At 41.1% G+C, this 25,149-nt stretch overlaps 1 pseudogene; it reads left to right on the top strand.

The window, feature by feature from the left end:
* The first annotated feature begins 20,011 nt into the window (after positions 1-20,011).
* LOC103290345 (cytochrome b-c1 complex subunit 10-like) lies at positions 20,012-24,550 on the top strand (annotated as a pseudogene).
* The last annotated feature ends 599 nt before the right edge of the window (positions 24,551-25,149 follow it).

Raw genomic sequence — 25,149 nt, 5'->3', positions numbered from 1 at the left:
CTTTTGAGTTTATACATGGCAGTGAAATCTGTTGGGTCATGTGGTAATTCTGTCTAACCTATTGAGGAACTGTCAAAAATCATCACTTTTTTCATTCCCACTAGCAATGTATGAGAGTTCCAATTTCTCCATATCCTTAACACTTGTTACTTTTTTTTTAAATTATAGCTGCCCTATAAATGATTTTAAACTTTATTACAAATTCTTATCCACCCACACAGCATATTTATAGCTTTTCATTGTGTATTTCTGGGGCAGTTCTGAATTTTGGTTCAGTGCTACAGCGAGGACACTTGTGCTTTGAGCAGAGGGAATGTGGTGTTCTGTGTAATTTCCTGGTTAATGCTAGCAGTGCTCTCAGACCGCCCAGAACTGTGTTGTGTGCATGTCTGGGAGTATCAGACTTGGGGTGTTACTGTTGATTGCTATGGACAGTTTTCATCTTTGTAGGGAAGATTTATAGGTTTATGGCTAGAGAGAAGATATTTTTACCACATCCAAATAACTCTAAGCCAACAAATACAGGCTGAATAATCATTCTTACTGTTTTGATGTCACAAAGAGTACATTTGTAATAACTCCACTCTTCTGCTAAAAAGAAGTGTCTCTCTGTTAGAAAATTATTTTAGACTGCAGTATTTTGGCAAGTTTAAGAGTTTTGCTGTCTGATTTATGACAGCATTTTCTCCTTTGAGAGAAATTTACATAATAAGATATATAAGGAATTATACAAAGCAGCAGTATTTAAACACATTGTTATGTACAGGCTTGACTTAATGACCTGAACTGTTGAATGGGTATACAAAAGAGGTTTTTTTATTTATTTTTTTTATTTATTTTTTTAGTTCACCTAGGGGTAGAATAGGGCTACAATATTTATGACACATTTTCAATTGTTACAGATTGCTTTCAGAATCCAGAGGAGGTCTCTGAGTTAAGTATAAAGTTTCAGAGATAAATATAGAGAGACAATGGTCCATTCTTTCCATCAGTCTCCCTCAGGATATGAGTTAGGGTCTTAGGCCATGCAATTGAAAACACACACACACACACACACACACACACACACACACACACACACCCCTTATTGATTGATTAGGGATGTGTGGTTTAAGTATTAGGCTGCTATTAACTTTCTCATGCACTTCCCTAAAGAAGCCCATTAGGTAGAAATATAAATATATAGGAATCATTTTAACACTGTCTGGTGCTATATTATTTGGAAGGAGAAATTAGCTCTGTTGGAAGGGAAATCTTTATTACTAGTATAAAGTATCTCAAAAGATATCAGACAGTCTTCCAAGTGCTAACCTAACTGGGACAGAAACTGTTAGTTAAGTAAGAATAAAAAGCAAAGTAAAGCCAACATCTATAGTTTTCAGCATATAAGCACAGGACTTTGAGAAGCACTATTGTACAATGGCATGCATAGTAGGCTTTACAAAAGTGTTTTTTAGAATTAATTAGAATAATGTAGGAAAGAAACAAATGCTATAAACTCAACTCAACCAATATATTTAACTGAAAGGATAAGATAATCCAAGGGGGAATCTTTGTTGCTATCCCCAAAGGACCTCAAAATTTCTATTTACCTCTAATTCAAGATGTCTGTTTAGTGCCTTCTACCTGCCAGGCACAGAGATGAAACAAAGAAATGGGATGAAGAGTAGCCAGGGGCCATCACTGTTGTTGCTCAGTGGTTAGAGGATCAGCCTATGCACCTGAGGGCCAGGGGTTTGATTCCTGGTTAAGGGCATGTACCTGGGTTGCAGGTCTGATCCCTACACAGCACATGTGGGAAGCAACCAATTGATGTGTCTCTGTCACTTTCATGTTTCTCTCTCTGTCCCCCTCTTCTCTCTCTTCCACTCTCTCTAAAAATCAATGTAAAAAATATCCTCATTTCTTGGATGAGGATTAAAAAAAAAGAGTAGACAGGGAATGGGAGGAATGTAAACAAAGATGTGCAGCCATAGAAGTATGTACTAAGGTCAGGAGCAGGCAGGGGAAGAGAGAGGAGGAACACATTAACTCTGTCAATGGTGGCATAGCAGAAGAAATTAACAAAGGAAATGACTCACTGAGCTCAGTTTTGAAGGTAAATGCTGGCTTATCAGGAAGGCAATGCACAAGGATATTCTGGGTAGCCAGGGGAAAAACGTGGGAATTAGTGCACTCAACTAGCTTCCAAATGATTCTGTTGGACCCTACAGTTTCAAGCTCACTGGCACCTGGGATGGGCTTGAAGGAGTGAGCAAGAGCAAATTCAGAGAGATCATCTCGGAGGTGATGTGATTTTCCAGGTGAAGAAGTTTGAGCAGGGACAATAGGGATAGAAGGATGAAGTGAAGATGATGGACTTGATAGAGACATTATGGAGATAAAATCAAATGCAGTTGATGATTAGACTGAGTGAAGAGGAGGGTTTTAAGCCAGGTTTCTGGCTTAACTGGGTCATGCATCAATAGTTATTATTAACGTTTTAATAAATTATATTTTTTCTTTAAATATATGATTTAAACATTTTGTATATCCCTAAATTTGATTTATTGTTTCCTTTTGGACCAATTCATTATTTTGTTGTTGTTGAGTTTTATAGTAGAAATAAACGGGGGGAAATATGTCAATTTATTGAGCTCTGTTACAGTCAACTTGTCAGGAAAATGTTTATTTATTTAGTTGTCTCTCCCAGAGTATCTATTTGTCTCTATGAATTAAATGAACAAGCAGCTTTATTTCTGATTATTTCTGAGAGAACTTACACTTGCATAATGTAAGGTCTGAGTTATCACATGACTGGTCTTCAGGAGCATTAGCAATGAGAGACAGTGAGGTTTAGTAGGCAGATCTTTGAAATCAAGCAAAACCCAGCAACATTGTCACATACGCACATTTGTCTCTGTCACTGTCCCTCTTTCTCTCTGGTCCTGTCCTGAAGAAGAGACTCCTTACATACTATTTTTGTCTGTTGTTGTTACTAACTCTCATTAACTAATATGCTGACTGATAAAAACCAAAGATGCAATTCTTTTAGGAGTGTGGCGGGGATGATAGTCTTCCCCCATCCCTCTGCTTCCCTGCATTTCCCAGCCTTCTGTAAAAAGGGTAGGTTGGCCAGCAGACTGTGGATAGAAAGGATGAACTCCACTTGTAGGCCTGCTTGATCTGCATGCCATGAATCTAAAACATCCTGCACCATCTTCCATGCTCTCCTTGCCTCATCTCTGATCCTCTTTAAGGACTCCAAACCTCTGCATCAGACTTTGCATGAGCAACATAACAACATACTTTTGTTATGTCAGGTCACTAAGATTTCAGTTTATTCAACTGGCTTCTGTAGCATAGTCTACTGTGATCAATGCTTAAGTTATTTTTAATTTTATAGGTGACTATTTTGGGCATTAGTTCACCAATGAATGAAGCTAATGGGACAAAAGGGGACTCTTGGTACAATCTTAAGTCAAATCATGAAGACTATCCTCTTTGAGCCCTAAGGATATTGTATTGACATCAGAACTTGTCTTTTACTTGTTTGGTCCTGCTCCCATCATGTTTTTACTTTTTTGATTTGCAGACTGGGGTAGTTAATATAATAGAATTATTGTGGGGATTAAAAGAGTTGCCATTCTGGTCAAGGGCATGTACCTTGGTTGCGGGCACATCCCCAGTAGGAGGTGTGCAGGAGGCAGCTGATCGATGTTTCTCTCCCATCGATGTTTCTAGCTCTCTATCCCTCTCCCTTCCTCTCTTTAAAAATAAATAAAATATATATAAAAAAAAGAGTTGCCATATGTGAAATGTCTAGACCAGTGCCTAGCACATAGCAGGTGCTAGAACCATCCTGGAGAGATTGGAGATGTGATCTCATAATTAACTTTGTATACTTCTGATGTGATTCCCAGATGGGTGTTATTTACATTAGTGACATCTAGTAGTTTTCAAATTCTTACTTAAAAATTGAACTCTCTGTTTTCCAGTGTCACAGGGCTCTGACTGCCCTGCATGAATAAGTGTCCAGTAAATGGTAGCTACTGCTATTTTCCTGTTGCTCTTTAAAAGCAACAGGGGGTGAGGGTGACATTGTCATTGTGAGGACTGATTATTCTTCAGGCCCAGAAAGGCTGACTCTCCCTGGCCTAGGCTGTTCGCTGGGCAATGGTGTGCAACTGATTGGACTGATGCCAATCAAACCGATTTGTTCTAAAGGCCAGAAAAACTGGACTGAGCATAATAACTACGTGTTCTAATTATGTTTATCCTTGAATTGTTTCTTTCTGTAAACAATAGCTGGAAGAGTGTTGAATGGGAGTGGGGTGGTAGTTTTCAAACCTGTATTCAGTCCACCATAATTCCCAGCTTTACTATTATATGACAGCAAAAACTGACTTAACCTTCCCAGCTCCATTTCTTCACCTTTTAAATGAGAGTTCGGACTAGAGGATCTTTAAGGATCCTTTCTGTAACCTTTTATAACCCAAACAATTTAAGTTCCACATGGCTCAGTCTGTGTAAAAAGGAATTCAAAGAAATTGTGTGATACCCAAGAAGTAATTAGAGTTCTTAAAATATTATTTTAGTTTCTCAATAATTTGCCAAACTGGGGTTTGCTTTTTTTTTTTTTGAGGGTATTTGTTTAAAAAATAACACCATTACACATTTCACATACCAGACAATACACCCATTTCAAGCGTACAATTCAATAGATTTTAGTATGAGGTATGCATTCTTAATATAGAAAAAAGTCTTAAAATCTCTGTACTTCACTGTCATCTTCATCCCTTTTCACATGGACATCAGGTGCTCCCCAAAACTCTGAATCTTCAACTGACACCTCCCAACCCTAAAAACCTCCCTGGCATCCATTTTACATGACTCTCCTTCCTTCGCTTGCCACCTCTCTCAGCTCTTTAATATGTATAATAAACTGGGACTTGTCCATTTTTCTATTTTCTCTTGATCTGCTCATTATTCAGATTCTGAGCAACAAAGGAGAGTCCAAGAGCAACCTGGACAGTTAAGAAAATTTTTCATTTTGACATAAAAGGAGGACCTGGGACCTGGAGGGAGGACTGTGAAGTCTCCCACTTACTTGTCATTCCTGTTTCTCTGTGGGCACATCGTGGCTCCTCCTCACACTTGTTCCTCTCTGCACTCCCAGGCGGCTCTGCCATCATGCACACGTGGAAGTGCAGTGCTGTGTCTCGGGGAGGCCTAGGGTTTCAGGGGACAAACTGTTGAATCATTCTCACAGATTGACGCAAATTACACTTGTCCCATTTGTGCTGTAAAATTGTAAGGCTTTACTCCTTATTTTTTCTCTTCTACCTAAGGGGAGTAGACCTCTTGATAGCATCTCTGGAATGGTGTGGGTGTGCCCATGCCGTGACAGGCCTGCCCTTGTCTGCTGCAGCAGACCCTGCCCTGATAAGGCCACACCAGGCCTCTCAGCTCCCCGGGAAGTCATCTCCATGCAGGGTGAACATTTCACTGTGACTTAGTTTGTTGTTTCACTGAATTTTATACTGATGAAAATCAATTAAATAATAAATATTTATTAAGCACCTGCTGTGTTCAAACTGTGCCCTAAGTATTCTATGTAATACATGGTCCCTAGACTCATATGGTTTTAAAATGGAAAAGCGTATATAAGCACATTGAACATTATCATAGTAGACCTAAAAAGAAGCTTATTTTTTTCGGACAAACTGGAATTCTTTTTTTAAAATGAGAAATATTTTTTTAATAGATTGATATTGGATAAATAATAAATAATGCATTATTTGTTGTAAAATTTTTTGGTAATACATAGAAATATGAAGGAAAAAGTATAAGGAGAAATTTTGTTTCCTAGAAACCTTTAGATGTTTTAAAGATTTTTAATTTTTAAAATTTATTATTTAAAAATATTTTTATAGAGAGAGGAATGGAAAGGGAGAGAGAGAAACATCTATATGAGAGTGAAACATTGATTGGCCACCTCCTGTACTTCTCTACTAGGGATCCAGCCCATAACCTGGGCATGTGCCCAGATCAAGAATCGAACAGCAATCTTTTGACACTCAACAAACTGAGTCAAACTGTCCAGGTCAAGAAACTATTAGAGGTTTTTCTTTTTCTTTATTAAGGCATTACATATGTGTCTATCCCCCCATCGCCCCCCCCACCCCCTCCCCACTCTTGACCTCACCCCCCTGGTGTCTGTGTCCATTGGTTAGGCTTATATGCATGCACACAAGTCCTTTGGTTGATCTCTCCCCCTTACCCCAACCATTCCCTACCTTCCCTCTGAGGTTTGATGGTCTGATAGATGCTTCTCTGTCTCAGATCTGTTTTTGTTCATCAGTTTATGTTTGTTATATTCCATAAATGAGTGAGATCATGTGATATTTATCTTTCTCTGACTGGCTTATTTCACTTAGCATAATGTTCTCCAGTTCTATCCATGCTGTTGCAAATGGTAAGAATTCCTTCTTTTTTACCACAGCGTAGTATAATCCATTGTGTAGATGTACCACAGTTTTTTAATCCACTCATCTACTGATAAGCATTTAGGCTGTTTCCAAATCTTAGCTATGGTGAATTGTGCTGCTATGAACATAGGGGTGCATATACCCTTTCTGATTGGTGTTTCTAGTTTCTTGGGATATATTCCTAGAAGTGGGATCACTGAGTCAAATAGGAGTTCCATTTTTATAGTTTTTTCAGGAAACTCCATACTGGCTGCATCAGTCTGTAGTTCTCCACAGTGGCTGCACCAGTCTCCATACCCACCAGCAGTGCACGAGGGTTCCTTTTTCTCCGCACCCTCGCCAGCACTTGTCATTTGTTGATTTGTTAATGATAGACATTATGACAGGTGTGAGATGGTACTGCATTGTCGTTTTGATTTGCATCTCTCGGATGATTAGTGACTTTGAGCATGTTTTCATATGTCTCTGGGCCTTCCTTCTGTCTTCTTTCAAAAAGTATCTATTTAGGTCCGTTGCCCATTTTTTGATTGGGTTATCTTCTGTTTGTTAAGTTGTATGAGTTCCTTGTAAATGTTGGAGATTAAACCCTTATCGGTGATAACATTGGCAAATATGTTCTCCCACGCAGTGGGCTTTCTTGTTGTTTTGTTGATGGTTTCTTTTGCTGTGCAGAAGCTTTTTATTTTGATGTAATCCCATTTGTTTATTTCTCTTTAGTTTCCATTGCCCTGGGAGCTGTATCGGTGAAGATTTTGCTTCGGCATGTGTCTGAAATTTTGCTGCTTGTGGATTCCTCTAGTATTTTTATGGTGTCCTGTCTTATGTTTAAGTTCTTTATCCATTTTGAGTTTATTTTTGTGTATGTTGTAAGTTGGTGGCCTAGTTTCATTTTTTTTTTGCATGTATCTGTCCAGTTTTCCCAACACCATTTATTGAAGAGACTGTCTTTATATTCTTGACTCCTTTGTCAAATATTTTGATGAACATCCTTCTAGTCATCTTGCTGTGCATATACATACACTTATATTATACACACATAATTCTACATAAATGGATTTATTATATACTCAATAATTTTTTTCACTCAGAAGTATATCAGAAACTAGTTTATCAATCAATGTAGATGGGCATCATTATATTTAACTAGTGGACTGGTGCATGAAATTTGTGCATGGGGGTGGGGAGTGTTCCCTCATCTTAGCCTGCACCTTCTCCAATCTGGGACCCCTGGGGGGATGTCTGACAGCCGGCAGTAGAACATCCCTCTTGCAATCTGGGACTGCTGTCTCCTAACTGCTCATCTGCCTGCCTGCCTGCCTGATTGTCCCTAACTGCCTCTGCCTGCCTACCTGATTGCCCCTAACCCCTCTGCCTGCCTACCTGATTGCCCCTAACTGTCTCTGCCTGCCTGATCACCCCTAACTGCCCTCCCCTGCCAGCCTGATCTCGCCCCTAATTGTGTCTGCCTGCCTGATTTTGCCCTAACTACCCTCCCCTGCTGGCCTGGTTGCCCCCAACTGCCCTCCCCTGCCAGCCCGATCTCACCCCCAACTGCCCTCCCCTGCCAGGCCTGGTTGCCCCCAACTTCCCTCCCCTGCTGGCCTGATCTCATCCCTAACTGTCCTCCCCTTGCTGGCCTGGTTGCCCCCAATGACCCTCCCCTGCCAGCCTGATCTTGCCCCCAACTGCCCGCCCCTGCAGGCCTGATCTCACCCCTCCAACTTCCCTCCTCTGCCGGCCAATTTGGTTCTGATTGGTTGGTTTCTATGCCAGTCAGCATCAAAAGCTCTGCCTCCTAGGCAGCCATTGGCTCCTCACAGTTGACCCAGATTTGGTTCTGATTGGTAAGTTTCTATGCCAGTCAGCATTAAAAGCTCCACCTCCTAGGCAAGCATTGGCTCCTCACAGTTGACCCAGTTTTGATTCTGATTGGTCAGTTTCTATGCCAGTCAGCATCAAAAAGCTCTGCCTCCTAGGCAGCCATTGGCTCCTCACAGTTGACCCAGGTTTGGTTCTGATTGGTCAGTTTCTATGCCAGTCAGCATCTCTGGACCTATCAATGGGGCCTGATCAGAAAGGCAGGGCTGATCAGCAGCCCCGGTGGAGGCCTGGAGAGAAATGGAGGCTTGGCTGCTGGCCAGACTGGGAGAGAGAGAGAGGCAAGTGCTGATCAAAAGCTGCCACAGAGGCAATGGATCAGTCCCTGTTTGTCTCTTCAGGCCTCTCTCTGGCCCTGATTTGCAGCCCCCTGAGCAGTCAGTGCTGGGGTACCACACCTGCAGCGGAAGCTGTCAGCACTGGGTTGCCATGGCAACCCAGTGCTGACTGCAGGACTTACTTCTGGTTGGTCGAGCCTTGGTGGTTACCAGTTGTTGTGACCCAGGATTTTTATATATTAGGATTATAGCAGAGTATTCAATTGTATCACTATACTTTATTTAACTAATCCCCTATTAATGGAAATTTAAATTATTTTCAATTCTTTAAGATATTATAAATAATCATTGTATATGTGTCCAAATTCCTGGAGGTGGATTTGCTGGCTTAAAGGATATGAGTATTTAAGCTTTTGATATATAATGCCATATTTTGCTAAAAAAACATGCTCCTGATTCAGAAGCTATTTTCCTCGTAGCCAACTCTGGAGGCCCCTCAGGTGAAACAAATTTATGGCCTCCCGTGTGTCTCAGCCAAGACATCCTCTAGCTATGGTTCTCTTCCATAGTAAGGGAGGCAGGAAGCTCTGAAAGTGCCAGGGAGTTATTGTGACCCCTAACTAATAAATGACAGTAATTAGTCGATAAATAAATGCCCCATTCCTCAGAAGAATTCAGTCCATTGCCTATATTGTTATCCTGTGCAGTAACTCACTGATTTGCTTTCCTCCCTTGCTGCGTGACTTCCCACTCATTTACTTGGCTTTCTGGGATTTGTACTCAAATCTTAGTTTTGGGTCTGCGTTTGGGAGAACCCAAATAAAGACATCCTTCATATTACAAATGAAAAGACATCCTTCATATTACAAATGTGGTGTGCAGAACAGTGGCCCCCAAAAGATGGTCATGTCCTAATCCCTGGAACCTGTGAACTGTTACCTTACATGGCAAAAAGGACTTTGCAGATTTAATCACAGATTGGGAACCTTGGGATGGGAAGATTATCCTGGGTTACCCGAGTAGCTCCAATGAATCACAAGCGTCCTTCAAAGTGAAAGGAAGAGGCAGAAGAGGAGTGTCAGAAGGAAATGTGAAGAGTAGTCAGAAATGCGGTGTTTCTGGTTTGGAAGATGGAGGAAGGGGCCATGAGCCAAGGATTGTGTGTGGCCTCTGGAAACTGGAAAAGGCAAAGAAATGGATTCTCCCCTAGAACCTCTAGAAAGTAACCAGCTTGCTCACACCTTGATTTTAGCCCGTAAGACCTCTATCGGTGTTCTAATCTACAGAACTGTACAATAATAAGTTTGTGCCAAGTTTCTGGTAATCTCTTACAGCAGCAATGGAAAACTAATAAGAAGGAAAGTTTCGCCAGAAGCATCATATGGCAGTGCTCATTGTTCCAAACGAGGGGCATGAGCAATGATGCTCGCAGAGGGGAGAAGTCATGAAGTGTTCCCTCCTCTTGAGTGCAGCTGGAGTTTGCTTGTGGGTGAGTTTAGAGTAGATGACTCAATGACCATTAAGTACAGGCCTGTGGCCAGAAACTCTCCCAACAAACTGAGGGTTTATGTTTTAATTTACTTGAAAAACTTGTCAGACTTTAAAAACATTTAATGTATAGAAAAATTATCTGGGAAAATAAAAATATCTTCTGGGAAACTTGTTAAAAATGCAGATTCTTTGATCTCATTTTGCCAGAGGTTCTGGTCAAAAGGTCTGGAATAGGGTGCAGGAGTTTGGAGGTTATCCTGACACAGGCTGCTTTTGGGACTTTCCCACTGGAAAACCCTGTTCCTTGGTGGCTGGGATGGGGTCTCCGTGGCACCTGTTCTGTCAGACAGGTTGTATAGGCAAGATCAGAAAAGAAGAGAATCACTAGAAATCATCTACTGTTGTATCATGTGCAAAAATCCTAGTTTAGTTGCTGCTTGGGGAATGTGTCACAACAGTAATTAGAGTCAACTGAAGTCTGCTTTTCATAGATGGATGTGGCCTGGGTCACCAGAGACAGAGTATCTGGACCCCTGCACTTCTGCGGATTGTTTGATCTTATGGTTGGTTTGCCTGCAGTAGCATTTCCTCATTTGGCTAATGGGCATATCATTTCCAGATGACCTTGGAGAGCCAGGCTGTTGGGCTCTTACTTGTTGGAAGAAGCACACTCAAACATTTGGAACATCCTAAGGATTACAGATGTGCTGAAGGGTGTCTTAGATCTTCTCCAGCGAGGGCTGTGTATGTCACCCCAGAAGAATGCTTGCATTTGCCTCATGCCTTTTTGAAGGAGGGGCTGTGCTTGTCTAGCTCCATGCAGCTCTCTGAAATGTCAGAAGATAAGAAATGCCTCTCAGCACGAAGGCTTCCAGACACATATGTGACAAGAAATTTGGCATCAGCTTTGTGTCAGATGTCTAGGATAAAGCAATATGGGTATAGTATTTCTAGTGCTATTTTGGTGCCTTGTGCATGAGCCTGCAGCATTAGAAAAACTGCTTTTCAGCTTTGGCGATAGCCTTACTAGCCCTCGGTGTGCATGTCTGAAAAAGTACAGTTGTGTCATACACTAGTGATGGGCTGCAGCAAGTCACCTACAGTCACGGTGCCCTTGAGGGACCCAGGCATTCCACAGCCTGTGATGACTTGGGTGGTACAGCCACAGAGCCTCTAATCAGATGGTGCCTTATAAGCATTAATTAGCCCTTGCAACACCCTCGTGAAGTTGGTAAACATGCTTATCCTAACTTTTTCAGACAGGCAGCTAAAGCATGGAGAGTTCAACAAACAAGGTCACACACTCAGTCAGTTTACTTACCTTACTGTTTAGTGATATCAGGCGAATGCTTTCAGAATGAATTTCTACTGTATACTAGACAACCCGGTGCATGAATTTATGCATGAATGAGGTCCCTAGGCCTAGCCAGGATCAGGGCTGATTGGGGCCATCTTGCCCAGTCCTGATCGGGGTCTGCCAGCCAGGGTGAGGGATGGAGGGAGGAACTGCGGGAGGTAGGCCGGCCAGCCTGGGGGAGGGACTGGCTGGGGGGAAGGACCACAGAAGGTTGGCCGGCTGTGGGAGGTTGGCTGTGGGAGCTCACTGACCACCAGGGGGCAGCTCCTGTGTTGAATGTCTGCCCCCTGGTGGTTAGTGTGCATCATAGTGACTAGTCAACTGGTTGTTCTGGTCATTCAGTCATAACGATTGCTTAGGCTTTTATATCCTATATAATAAAAGGCTAATATGCAAATTGACTGAACATTGGAACGACTGGTCACTATGACGTGCACTGACCACCAGGGCGCAGATGCTCAAAGCACTCCCACAGGGGGAGCGCTGCTCAGCCAGAAGCCAGGCTCACAGCTGGCGAGCGCAGTGGCTGGAGTGGGAGCCTCTCCCACCTCTGTGGCAGGCGGACATCCCTGTGGAGAGGTTCCAGACTAGGAGAGGGTGCAGGCCAGGCCGAGGGGACCCCCTCCCCCGCCCCTCCAGTGCACGAATGTCATGCACTGGGCCTCTAGTATATAGAAAATTCAGGGAGTATATGCCTCTTGGGGAGAGAGCCCTTTTGGTGATTGTGCTTGACTGGAAGACTTGAAATTCCCAGTCTGGCTGTTCATTGATTGGGAGCAAATGTCTAGGGCACTTGGCTTAATGCCTGCCATAGGCAGTGAGAAAAAAAATGTGTAAGAAAAAGCAAAATATGGTAATGTAGTAAGTTTGTTACAGTAATAATATCTAAATAGGAATATTGTATATAAAATCTGAGTGATAGATAATACACCCCTCTCACCCCAGGTATTTGATACTGATTGACTCCCCTTTTAATTTTATTTCTATTTAATTAATTAATTTTTTAAAGTCCAGTGATAAGCTGTGAACACCATAGTTTAAGAAAGTCAAAAGGAACCTAAAGGGTAGAGTCCCCGGAATGATTCAAATATGGAAAAAGAAGACCTGTGAGAAAAGGTGAAGGCATTGTTTTTAAGTTGTAGAAAGGAAGTTGGTGGAAAAGTATGTGGTCTGTAAATATATCATAAAATTTTGTAGAAGGCAATTTAATTCTCTATTGATGACAACAGTTGAAAAAGTGGGTTTATTTCAGAGCAAGGGAGGTTTAAAGAGTCATAAAAAAGAAATTTCTGGTGTTGAGGATGTGAAAAAAAAGCAGAATAGTTTACCCAGAAAGGAATGCCTTTTCCCATAGTTCCCTCATAAGCAGGCTAAGGCATCTAGTCATGACTAATCGACAGGGTTAATGGCCTCACATGATGCCCCCCACCCCATACCCTAAGTGAACTGCCAGTAGTGATGGTAGAAAGATTTTTTTCCTTTCAACTTTGTAAGCTGGAATAATTTTAGACTTACAGAAGAGTTGCAAAACTAGTATCCTTCAGTATCCACAGAGGATTGGTTCTAGGACCCCCGCAGATAGATATCCAAATCCATGGGTGCTCAAGTTCCTTATATAAATGGTTTAGTATTTGTATAGAACTTATGCAAATACTCCCATATACTTTAAATCATCTTTATATTACTTATAATGCCTAACACAGTGTAAATGCTATGTAAGTAGTTGTTATACTGTATTGTGTAGAGTATAATGACAAGGAAAAACAAGCCTGTACATGTTCAGTACAGACACAATCATCATAGGCCTAACTACATAGAATATGTCAGTAACAACGTACCCCCCCGCCCCCCACCCCCAAATATTTTTAACCTGTGTTTGGTTGAATCATCAAATGTGGAACTTCTGGGTACAGAGGGATGACTGTACTAAAGGATTCCCATATATCTTTTACGGAGTTTTTCCTGATGTTAACATTTTACACAACCATGGAACAATGATCAAAACTGCAAAACAGGGCCGGGGACTTTTGAGGGAAAGCAGAATAGGGAGGGCTATGGATGTCCACAAATCCTTCAATGGAAAGATCACTTTTATTTGTTTGATATGTTGGAATTCCACATGGGACTTTGTTTAAACAAAATGATCCTATTGCAAGAAATTTAGAAACCATAGATCTAGGAAGAGAGGTAGTTAGACTGACTTCTACTCCTAGAATTTTGTGCTTTTGGTAATTACTTCACTTGTCAAATAGAGGGTAACGTGTTTGGTAAAGGCATTTATTAATATAACTCATATTTTGTGGCACACATACTTTTTGATGTTATTGTTTCTTGATCTCTTCAGGCCTATCCTGCCTCTGGTGGGGTCTCTATACTTGTTTTACCCCCAGCACCAAAAACAATCCTGGCCCAATGTCTATACTTAATTAATATTTGTCCATTGAATGAAATTGGCATGCTCATCCTTTTCTCATTTTTTCACATGGCTTGCTCCTTACTCATATATCTGCTCAGACCTTCCATGGCCACCCTAACTAAAATAACACTCCTTCTCTTTTTCTTTTTACCCTGTGCTATTTTCTTTCTTTTAATTCAGAGTACTTTTCACTACCTGAAAGATGACCTGTTTGTTAATGTATTTATTAAAAGTATATGGCCTGTTTTTTACTAACAGTAAGCTCCTTGAGGACAATGACTGTCTTTTTTTGAAACCTTATGCTAGGATGGTATCTGGCACAGGGGAGTTTACATAAAACTGTTAAAAGAGTGAATGAATGAATGCAGACATGACCACCTGTACTTTGAAGATACAAATAGTCAACTTCAGCAAACTTAACTTACACATCTTTGAATTTACAGTTTGCATATATAAAAAACTGCGGTTTGACTATTTTTAAAATCAGATCATTGTATTTATAAATTTCCTCATGTCTTTCACTGATGTTGAAAAAGAATTTCTTATTTTAATCTCAAATAGTGATACTGCAGCAGCTAACCCCATAAGCATATTTTTGAAAGAAAAAGGATAAATCCTATGAAGCGCTGAGCTCTAAGAAGGATAACTACATTCATGATAGTTGCATTGTCATTGTTAATTAATGTTATGCAAAGGAGAAACAATCACACAGCCCTATCAGTGTCATGGGAATTTCATCACCCAGGTTAATAGGAACTCAGAATCCATGAAATGAATTAAAATCATTCAAAATATTATGCATGTGGGCATCCCACCATATGACAACTGGGCCATTTTTTAGGGCCTGCTATATACAGGGAAGGATTCAAATGCCCTTGTTATCTGTCTATAATGGATGTGAACAAAGCACCTGATGTATATCTATTTTAAAAACAAAGCCTTTTTTTGTGCACGAAGCCAACAACGGCAATAAAAAAATCCTAATCACGACTCAGTTGTGCAGAGTTTTGGAGAGGGCAGTTTAGAGCCACTCAGTTTGAAGTGCTATGCTTTGGGCACGGTGTTTTCAGTTTAAGAGATGGAGACTTCCTAGTCTATACTGAGTGTGGTGGGCAGGATAATGACCCCCAAGGGTGTCATGCCCTTAATCTGTGGAACCTGTGAATATGGTGAAGGGGAATTTAGTTTCACATGAAATTAGTTTTGTGAACCAGCTGACCTTACAATGGGGAGATTATTCTGGATTATCTGCAGGCTCAAGGTAGTCACAGTGTCCTTAAAGTGAAATAGGGAGGCAGAAGGAAGTGTCAAAGTATATTGGTAGGAGAAAAACCAACCATTGCTAGCTTTGAAGTTGGAAGAGGGTCATGAGCCAAAGAATGTGGGCAGACTCTGGAAGCTCGAAAACACAGGAAAACAGCCTCTTCTGCTAAAGCCTCCAGAAAAAAACAGCTTTGGTTTTAGCCTAGTGAGACCCATTTTCAACTTCTGGTGTCCAGAACTGTTAAAGTAATAGATTCGTGTTGTTTAAAGCCACTGAGTTGTAATTTTGTTACAGTAGCAGTAGGGAACTAAGGTACTGAGTCTCATTCATACCCCTCTGAGACCTTGTACAATCTGATCCCACCCAACCTACCCAATTTTCTCTCTTTCCTATCCAACTTTTGCTCTTCTGCACCAGTGAGACCAGTTTCCTCCTTCCACTTACCCTATATTGTTTCTACTCCCTAGCTCTTTGTCCTTATTTGGGTTTCTATGATTGGGAAAGGATTTCTTCCTCTTGCTGGAATAAATCTATGTGGACATGGTTTCTTCTTCCTGTCAGCTGCTACCAAACTTGGTTGCCCTGACTCTTCAGATGCTCAGATGTTAAAAGATTTCAACCAAAATGAATTGAATTTCTGCCATGTGCCAGCACTGATGTCATGAAAATGAGGAAGATAAAAAGGCTCACTTTTGCCCTAGCCAGTGTGGCTCAGTTGTTTGAGTATTGCCCTTTTCACCAAAAGTTTGCCGGTTCCATTCCCAGTCAGGGTACTTGCTTGGGTTGTGGGTTCAATTCCCAAGAGGGGGCTTGTAGGAGCCAGCCAATTAATGTTTCTCTCTCACATTGATGTTTCTCTCTCTCCCCCTTCCTTTCTTTCTCTGAAATCAATAAAAACATATATTAAAAAGGCTTATTTTTATTGACACACATCAACCGGTTGAAGAGATATATACAGAAGCAATTACAAAACAGCATGCCATCGACTATAACTGAAGTATGTTTAGAGTTATGAAGGCATGGAGGGGAAGGAATGACTAAGTGCTTCATGGGGCACACATGAGGACGACAGGTTAGATTTAGGTAAAACTTCTCAGGTAAGGGAACATGTGGGCTGACTCATGAATGATGAGGCAGTGAAAACATCCAAAGCCTCTGCTTCCTTTATGCCATAGGAACATTCCATAAATCTCAGAACAAGTTTTAATATTTTTAAAAAATATATTGTTACTAGTGACCTGGTGCACGGATTTGTGCACATTGAAAGGAAATTAATGAGAAGGTGGCCAGCGGGGTGGGACTGGGCGAGATGGTCCAGACACACCCTGGAGCCAACTTCCTGTGGTCTCTCCCTGGCTGGCCGCACCTGGGATGGCACCATGGCTCTAAGGGTGTCTGCAGAGTGAGCAGGGTCCCTCTGGCAGGTGGGGTCTCTCGGCCTGGCCTGTGGGGATTGGGCTGAAACTGGCTCTCCGACATCCCCTGAGGGGTCCTGGAGTGTGAGAAGGCACTCTGCAAAGTTGCTGTTGTATAGGGTGTGGAATGCAAATGCAAGTGTGCAGTAAACCAGATTCAGGAATAATAGTGCTCCAGCAACAACATGACCCACGGCCAACGGTGGAATTGCGTGGCCCCGTGAGGAATCGGGCTCCCGCCTCTCTGGTTTTGGGGTGCATCACCTGAGAAACGCCCTTTCCAAGTTACTGCAGCTCGGCAGCTCCTGTGTTGAGTGCCCCCTGGTGATCAGTGCACGCCATAGTGACTGGTTGGACGGTCAAACACTTAGCATATTAGCCTTTTATATATATAAAAGAGAGGAAGGGAGAGGGAGAGAGAGATAGAAACATCAATGATGAGAGAGAATCATGGCTCAGCTGCCTCCTGAATGCCCCCCACTGGAGATCAGGCCTGCAATTGGGACATATGCCCTGACTGGGAATTGAACTGCGACTTCCTGGCTCATAGGCTGACACTTGAACACAGCCACGCTGGCCAGGCATACGTTTTAAGATTTTTTTGCTTTATCTTTGGAAATAATACTTGGCAAGATCTAACTAAAGTATAGAATAAAGATGGTAACAGGACCCACAGAGACAGATGTGGAGTCCCAGCAAGGCTTTCAGAGGGCACCGATCTACCCTGGCCAGTGCAGCAGGGCCTGAGTCATATTGCATGCAGGCACATCAAGAGTAAATGAAGTGATTTTAACAACATTAACATACTGATTGCAGTTAAATGCACTGCTTGTTCAACAATTCTTCAATAGATTAAAAAATATTTACTTAAAGTAACAGGAAACCAAAACATTTCTTATTCATGATACTACAAAAATATGTTTTTCATGCCTTCAACTAATAGTTTTATGTTGATGAGTCGCAAATATCTCTCTCTCCAGTTATTCTCACTTTTACTCTAATCCTTGATTGAAAACCTCTTACAGAATATTTCTAATGAGAAGTTCTATTATCACATCAGTATTTACTAGTACATATCTAAAGCCAAATTAATATTATTCAGGAACCCCAGCAATCTCTCTCCAAATCTCAATTTCTGTTATTGATATCATCAATGTTATTGGTCCCTAAGATTTTCCATACTGAGAACAAGTTATGGAATTTATTCTGGAATAGTTGTCAGGATTTAGGGATGTTGTTTAGAATCTGCCACTCACATTTACATAATTTTGGTTAATTCACATAACCTTCAGGATCTGTTTTCTCATGTTCAAAATGAAGGACCTAGACTGGAAGCTAGATGACTCACTCATTTATTTAACAAACATGTTTTCAATGTCTGTGATGTCAGTCATTAACAGAGCCTGGTGTGGGGATTTGATGTTGACGAAGCCAGGCACAGATCCTGGCATTCCATACCTGTTCTCTTAATGTCTCTTGCATCAATCTATCATTAAGCCCCATTGATTCTGTGCTCACAGTGTCTCTGATTGGGCCCTTACTTCCGTCCCCTGAGGCGATCACTTTGGCTCTCACTGCCTTGTGCTGGGGTCCCTGCTGGAGCCTCCTCCTGTCTCTCTCAATCTCCCCCCACATTAGGCCATGCTGCACAGTGCACTGTTGTCAGGTGACTCTCTTCCTCAAGAATCAAATGCTTTCTGGTGCATCTTGTAAATGATGACCGATTTTGTAAACTGTTCTCAAGGGTCTTCTGTAATTTGTCCTTTCTTCATGTCTCATTTGTTTTCCAGCTTGAAACTCATTTTTTGTCTGATCAGTCTCCTCATTCTTCCCCAAACACGGCTCACATCTGCATCTCTGTACTGGCTGAGCCTCTGGTCTTGGTATACTTCTCTGAACTCACTTCCTAACCAACCCCAATCCTATGAGGCTCAGTGCAAGCCATACCAGTATATTCTCTAGGAAGGCTTCCCTGGAATCCCATTCCTACACCCTCATTTCTCTTCCGAGGGCCTCTAATGCATTTTTTGTATGTTTTGGATATTTGGATGCAGAATATTGTAGCATTCTCATTTGTTAAATGTGTAGGTCTTACAGCTTTAATATGTTTGGAAGCTCTTTAAGCACAGGGACTGCATCAGACATTTCTTTTATGGCCCAGTCCAGGTCCAGGAATGGGAGAGTCAAGGTTAAGACTGTGAATTCCTAAATCTGGCTGCGTTCTGAACATGGCTTCATCTTTTCCTAGCTGTGTGACCATAAGAAATTTACTTATCCTCTCTGAGCTTCCATTTTCTTATTTGTAAATTTGGTACAACAATATTAACTGCCTCAATTACTTACTAGTTAGTATGAGTAGAGGGTTTAGAACAGATCTTGATATATAGTGAGTGCTCAAGAAGTATCACTTACTATTATTTCATTGGACTATTGTTAGAATTAAATGAGACAATTGATGTAAAATCCTCAGCATGGTGGTTGGCCTGTAGTAAGTATTTAGTAGATATTAGCTTTGATATTATTATTATATTTAATAGGGTGAAGAGACTTGTGGAAAAGAAAATGGCCATGGTCATAATTATTGTCAAATATTTAAAAGTTATGAGGAAGCATTATAATGATGTCTACTTTTTAAAGATGAAGAAACTGAGGTTTAAAGAGGTTAAGTAATTTGATGAGGTCAGGTGTCTAGGAAGTGATGGGAGCAGATTAAACAAAAAGGAAGCCCGATTGCAGAATCTGTGCCTTTAAAACCATTATCCTTAAGCTTCTGGTCCTGAACTCCTGAACTAGGCAGTGTGGGGGAAATTTTGATCTGGTAGTGAAAACAAACATGGAATTTGAATTCACACAGTCCTGGTTCCCATCCTGGTTTTACCACTTACCTGGGCAGGATATTCAATCCTTCAGAGGTTATGTTTCCTTATCTGTAAGATGGGGGACAATAATACCTCCTTTGTATGATTGTGGTGGGAATTAAGAGGTAACACAAGTAAAGCTCCCAGCACAAGTGCTGGCCTTTGTAGGTATTCAATACATTTTTTATTTCTTCTTCTTTCTCTCCCTCTTGAAAATTTGAGCTAAATTTTATACTTTTTAGTGTGTTTAATTAGTCTGTGATTTGAATTAAAATGCAAGGTTGAGACCAGAGAAGCAGCTTGTAAGAATCAGTATTGCATTGACCTGACTTTGTGTTATAAATAACCAAACATGACTGGTATTCGTGACATGTGAACACCTGGCACAACTTATTCATGGCCACTGTCAAAGTGGTGTTTCTAATTAGGTGGAGTTCTTTCTACAAGCTGTGGCATGTTCCAGTGGGGAAAGTCTTTTGCCAAGCAGGTGGGGTGAGTAAAGAATTTAAGGTTGCAAATATAGTCTTTGTTGAGGATCCAGTTGTGCATGTGAGGAGCAGAGAATGCCTGGATTCTGAGCAGCCATGTCGGTGAGCCTTCTGAAGGTCATAGCTCTCTTTGACAAGCACGCCACCAGAATTTTCCTTGGATTGTTTTATTTTAGTCTTTGGACTGAGTTGGTGATGACACAATTTGTGGTTGAAAATAGCATGAACAATTAGGTTAGAGGCAACATTAATGTCCCAAGATGTTAATACAGCCAGCTAGCAGGAATTCACAGTTAGGAAGTCCCTTCCCAAACTTGAATCCTCAATAGGTACAAGCTGTATGATACGTTTCAACAGCCAGTAAGAGAAAACATCAGCCTCTTGCACATGTTGTAACCTTCAAGTAGGCAGTACACAGTACACTTTCCTTTTCTTCCTTTTAAAATTTTAATCAAGACGTGTTACCTTACACAGAGTGGATGATGTCCTGCAGCTTCACTGCTCCCTCTGAGGGGCAACTGCTGACGAGTACAGCCAGCACGACAGCGCCTTGGGTTTCCAAGTGCTCTCCTATTCTGTTTCCCACCTGGCTCTCATTTCAAAGACTCTACATAATACAAGTCTATCCCATTTCATGGGGCTAATTTAGGAGTAAAATTATTTCCTAAATTTGTGCTGGTTAATAATTTGAATCAACATATTTTAAATATTTCACATCTGTGGTAGAATGAAAGTACTTAGTCATTAAGAATAAAACATTCAAAATAGCTACATTAGAAAAATGTGAGTGATTTTATCAGAGATTAGATTAAACAATAGAACTCTGAACTTAGTCTAAGTTCAAATCCTGGCTCAGCCACCTTGGGCAGGCTACTTGTCTGAGCATCATAGGACAATCATGAGGATAAAATGAGAGAATATCTATAAAGCCATGACATAATGCCTGGCATAGAGCATCTCTCAATAAGTGTAAGCTATTTTTATTATTGTTAACATCAGTATTACAAAGGTTGGAGTCTCCAAGAGGGAGATGAGATGGCATTTAAAAAGCCACTAAACTTAAAGCTGACTAAGCATATTCTTTTGAAGAAATGTGCTTACATGAAAAGAAAATGGTTGTATGGAGAGCCTTGGACTCTTTTTGTGTCCTTTGAATGGCTAGGAGAACCACGGAGGGGAAAAGGAGTGGGAAAAGTTGGCTGATAGTATTGTCATTTCTATAATCCTACACTTATCGTTCAATGAAAAGATGACACCATGCTCAAACACCTGCTTCTTCACAATATCTGTGGGGATTCCATCTATCTTTTCATCCATCCATCCATCCATCCATCCATCCATCCATCCATCCACCCATCATTCACCCATTCACCCATGCAAGCATTTGTTGATCACCTACTATATTTCAGGAACTAAGAATTTTGCTGAGGCTACAAGTTTCATCCCTAAGGCATTTATTGACTATTAGGGAAGACAGATATGAAAACAAATTATTTTAAGGCATTTACCAACTACTTGGGGAGACATGTGAAAACAAATGGTTTTATGGCATTTACCAACCAGTAGGGAAGACAGATATGATAACACGTGGTTTAAAAAGCAATAATAGGGAAGCCCTGGCAGATGTTGCTCAGTGGTTGGAATGTCGGCCCGTGTACCAAAGAGTCTTGGGTTCGATTCCTGATCAAGGGTAAATGCCTGGGTTGCAGGTTCGATCCCCAGCCCCAGTCAGGGCACATGTTGGAGGCAACCAATCAATGTGTCTCTCTCACATTAATGCTTCTCTCTCTCTCTCCTCCTCCTCCCTCCCTCCCTTCCACTCTTTCTAATAATCAGTGGAAAAATATCCTCAGGTGAGGATTAACAAAAAATAAAAAATAAATAAATGGAAAAAAAATAGAGGAACATATAATACCAGGGAACTCCAAGGAATATATTGTCTTTATTTGGCTTTTACTGAATTCTAATACATTTGAAAATATTGATACATCATTGTAGTACTGACAATTTTTGAGAGGGGGAAAAAAAAAGAGATACTTCCACTTCAAATGTACTCATCTATTATATGACACATTCTGACGTCAGCAATGAGAATGGTTGAAAACTTTGTACCTTGCCCTTAAGACAATACAGACATTGGAAGACAGGGTTCTGAAGGAATATCTCAGAACAATGTTCCAATGTACCTTTCTATTGAGAGGCATGTAAAGATTTAGGGAAGGTCTTGCTGGGATTTAGCTTTTTCAAGTATCAAAGATGGCAATTCCTGGTGGGTGAGGATTCAAAACATGGCACAAAGAAGGTTGGTAATTGAATATGGAGCTGAGAGTAGGTAGAGCCTTGAGTGATGGGCCTGAATTCTCCACTTTCCCAGTCATAGTGTGAGTCTCAGAGGCTGAAAGAAGCAGCTCAGACCTTGTCCCAGGCCCTTTCCTCTGTCCTCCAAACAAGGGGGCCCTGAGCCCCAGTTTAGGAAGTCAGTGACTCAGAAAGGAGTCATTGATTAAAAGCCTTCCCCTGTGGAGAGGCTTGGAAAAGCCATGGTTCAAAGTGTTTGAGATGAACCAACCACTGAGCTCCTACTGGGAGGTCATCAGTGCCAGAGGGTCATATATGGTTACTTTTGAAAAGATACATCCTTGTTGACTTCAAAATAAATAAAACTTCAAAGGTGATAATCCAGCACTTGTAGAGATGGCTGTGTCCTTATAAACTGTGGACAGAAGCTGAAATAGGAAGGAGTCAGATAACTTTCTGGACAGCAGATTAAACCTATGAGTGTGTTGTTGATTTCAGTGTAACCATGGCACCAATGAAAAGGTCTCAAGTCTTCTGAAGTACGAGAAGCCCCATGACTTAGTGGAGAAAACAGGTACTTTGGGTAAATGAGCCTATTAAAACCATGGGAACAGTATTTACCTTGGTGGTTATTGTGAATAATAAATTATGTGATGTGACCCAAAATAATGCCTGGCAAGAAACGAATTTACTTTTAGGGTTTCCCTGCTTGATGTGGCAGCCAGTCATCAAATAATTCTTCAGTGATTCATTCTCAGGGCATAACAATAATGAATCTTTATTGAATGTTTACTTATATGCCAGATTATACTGATTCCTTTAGACATGCTTTCTCATTTACTCCTTATATTAAGCCTTTGGGATGATAGCATTATTTCTATTTTATGGATGGATAAGACAACTGAGGTTCAGAAGGTTCAGTAATTTATTTAAGTTCAGAGTTAGTATCAGAACTAGGATTCCCTCCTAGGTGGTCTGACTCGAGTACATGTGTCTAGCTACAGTGCTATGACATATGTGAACTTGGTAAGTGAGAACACCCAGAACTGTGCCATTCTCCCCTGCACTTGTGAGGACCACTGCAGGCTCTGGTCAAATGAGCACTGAAGGGAACAGGGTACCATTCTGGCATCTGATGGGTTTATAGGTTTGTGAACATTAGGCACAGAATTCTAGGCAATGAATTAGGATTTCCATAGACTGGCAAGGGGCTGTATTCTGTGACTTTCAGTGTAGTGTGAAAGGCGGGCAGAGTTAAGGTCATAGGACTGTCCACGATCACACACATGGTGGCTACCATGCAACTAGAAAAGTCTGGGGAAGGGTGTTGTTGAGTTCCTTCACTATTCAAATCCAGTGAGTGAAAGGAGAGATGCTGTTGTTAGTGATATCTCACATGTACCCACAGGCTGCTGAAATTTTATTATATGGTTTTTATTACACTAACTAGTGGCCTGGTGCACAGATTCGTGCACATTGAAAGGAAATTAATTAGGAGAAATATTTTAATATTGCTATTTTCCCTTTCTCTATAATACAAGTGTCAGAGATGAAGGAAAATTAGTAAAATGTATATGAAAATAATATATAAATTGATTAATAAATAAACAATAACAACATGATATAACAACAAAGACATGATATAAAAACAACAAAAACATGATATAAAAACAATATTGACAAAAACAATGACTGATAAACTGATTAAACTTATTCTAATATCTGCTGTATACCACATTAAGAATAAAAACACTTTGAGGTCGTGTGTCCAGGCCTGGAGCAATTGGGGTCACCCTGAACTGCGAACTTCAACGCGATCCTGAGCAAGTTCCTGGGCCCGCGCTACCGCCAACTGGTCAAGAACTGGATCCCCACGGCGGGCATGTGGGGTGCCATGGGCACCGTAGGGCTAGTGTGGGCCACCGATTGACAGCTGATTCTGTCCTGGGTGCCCTACATCAATGGCAAGTTTAAGAAGGACGACTAATTAAACTGACCTCCTCAGACCCCTCTGGTGACTGGTGGTGCCAACAGCTTCCTTCTCAGCACCTGCTACATCTGGAACAGCCCCAGCCTTCAGCATGGATCGAGAGGAAATCTGTGTGACTTAGGACTTTCTATGTTTCTGAAAATAACTTGGATGTGTTAATGCATTAAACCTTGCTCTGAAACCTGAAAAAAAGAAAAAAGAAAAAAAGAGTAAAAACATTTTGAGAGTGCTTGACTAATTTCCCTTGTGATGAAGTATTTACAACTTTAACTTTAACGTCACATGCTGTTTGAACTTGAGAGAAAGCAACCTATAACTGACCATGTCCGAAAACGGGTTCAGGTAGGAATATTCCTACTGTGTCTAGAGTTTGTCCTTGTGATTTATTAATAGTCATTGCAAATATTGGCATCACAGGAAATTGTCTTCGAATTAATTTAAATGGGAGGGCAGTGTCAGATGGGGACAAATAAATTATTGGAATCAGAACAACCTCTCTTTCCGCAGATCCTGTTAATACTTCAGCTTCGATTATGTTAGGTTGCAATCTTTTGATAATAAATCTAGTACCATTACAAAGATCCCATTTACTATTAAGATTTCTCAGTAGCATGATGTTTGCACCTACTTTCAATTTTAATTTATGACATGGCATTTCCAAAGGAGTAATACTATTGAGAAGTTTGATGGGAGCTTTATATGTATTGCGCATGCATGAGTCAACATTTATTTTTAAATTGCCAGTTTGCATCATACGTACTGGCTGGCTGGTCGGTCGGTTGGACAGACAGTCAGTCACTTAGCCTTTTATATATGTAGACTAGAGGCCTGGTGCATGGATTTGTGCACTGGTGGGGGGCGTGGCCTGTGGGGATCGGCCTGCTGTGAGAGCACCGCTCATCTTGGTCAGCCGAGCGGTCCTCCCACTGTGGGAGTGCATTGACCA

This window comes from Eptesicus fuscus, chromosome 6, assembly GCF_027574615.1.
Source record: "Eptesicus fuscus isolate TK198812 chromosome 6, DD_ASM_mEF_20220401, whole genome shotgun sequence".
Lineage (NCBI taxonomy): Eukaryota > Metazoa > Chordata > Mammalia > Chiroptera > Vespertilionidae > Eptesicus > Eptesicus fuscus.
Note: the sequence above shows the minus strand (reverse complement) of the source record. Positions and strands in the feature narration are given on the sequence as shown.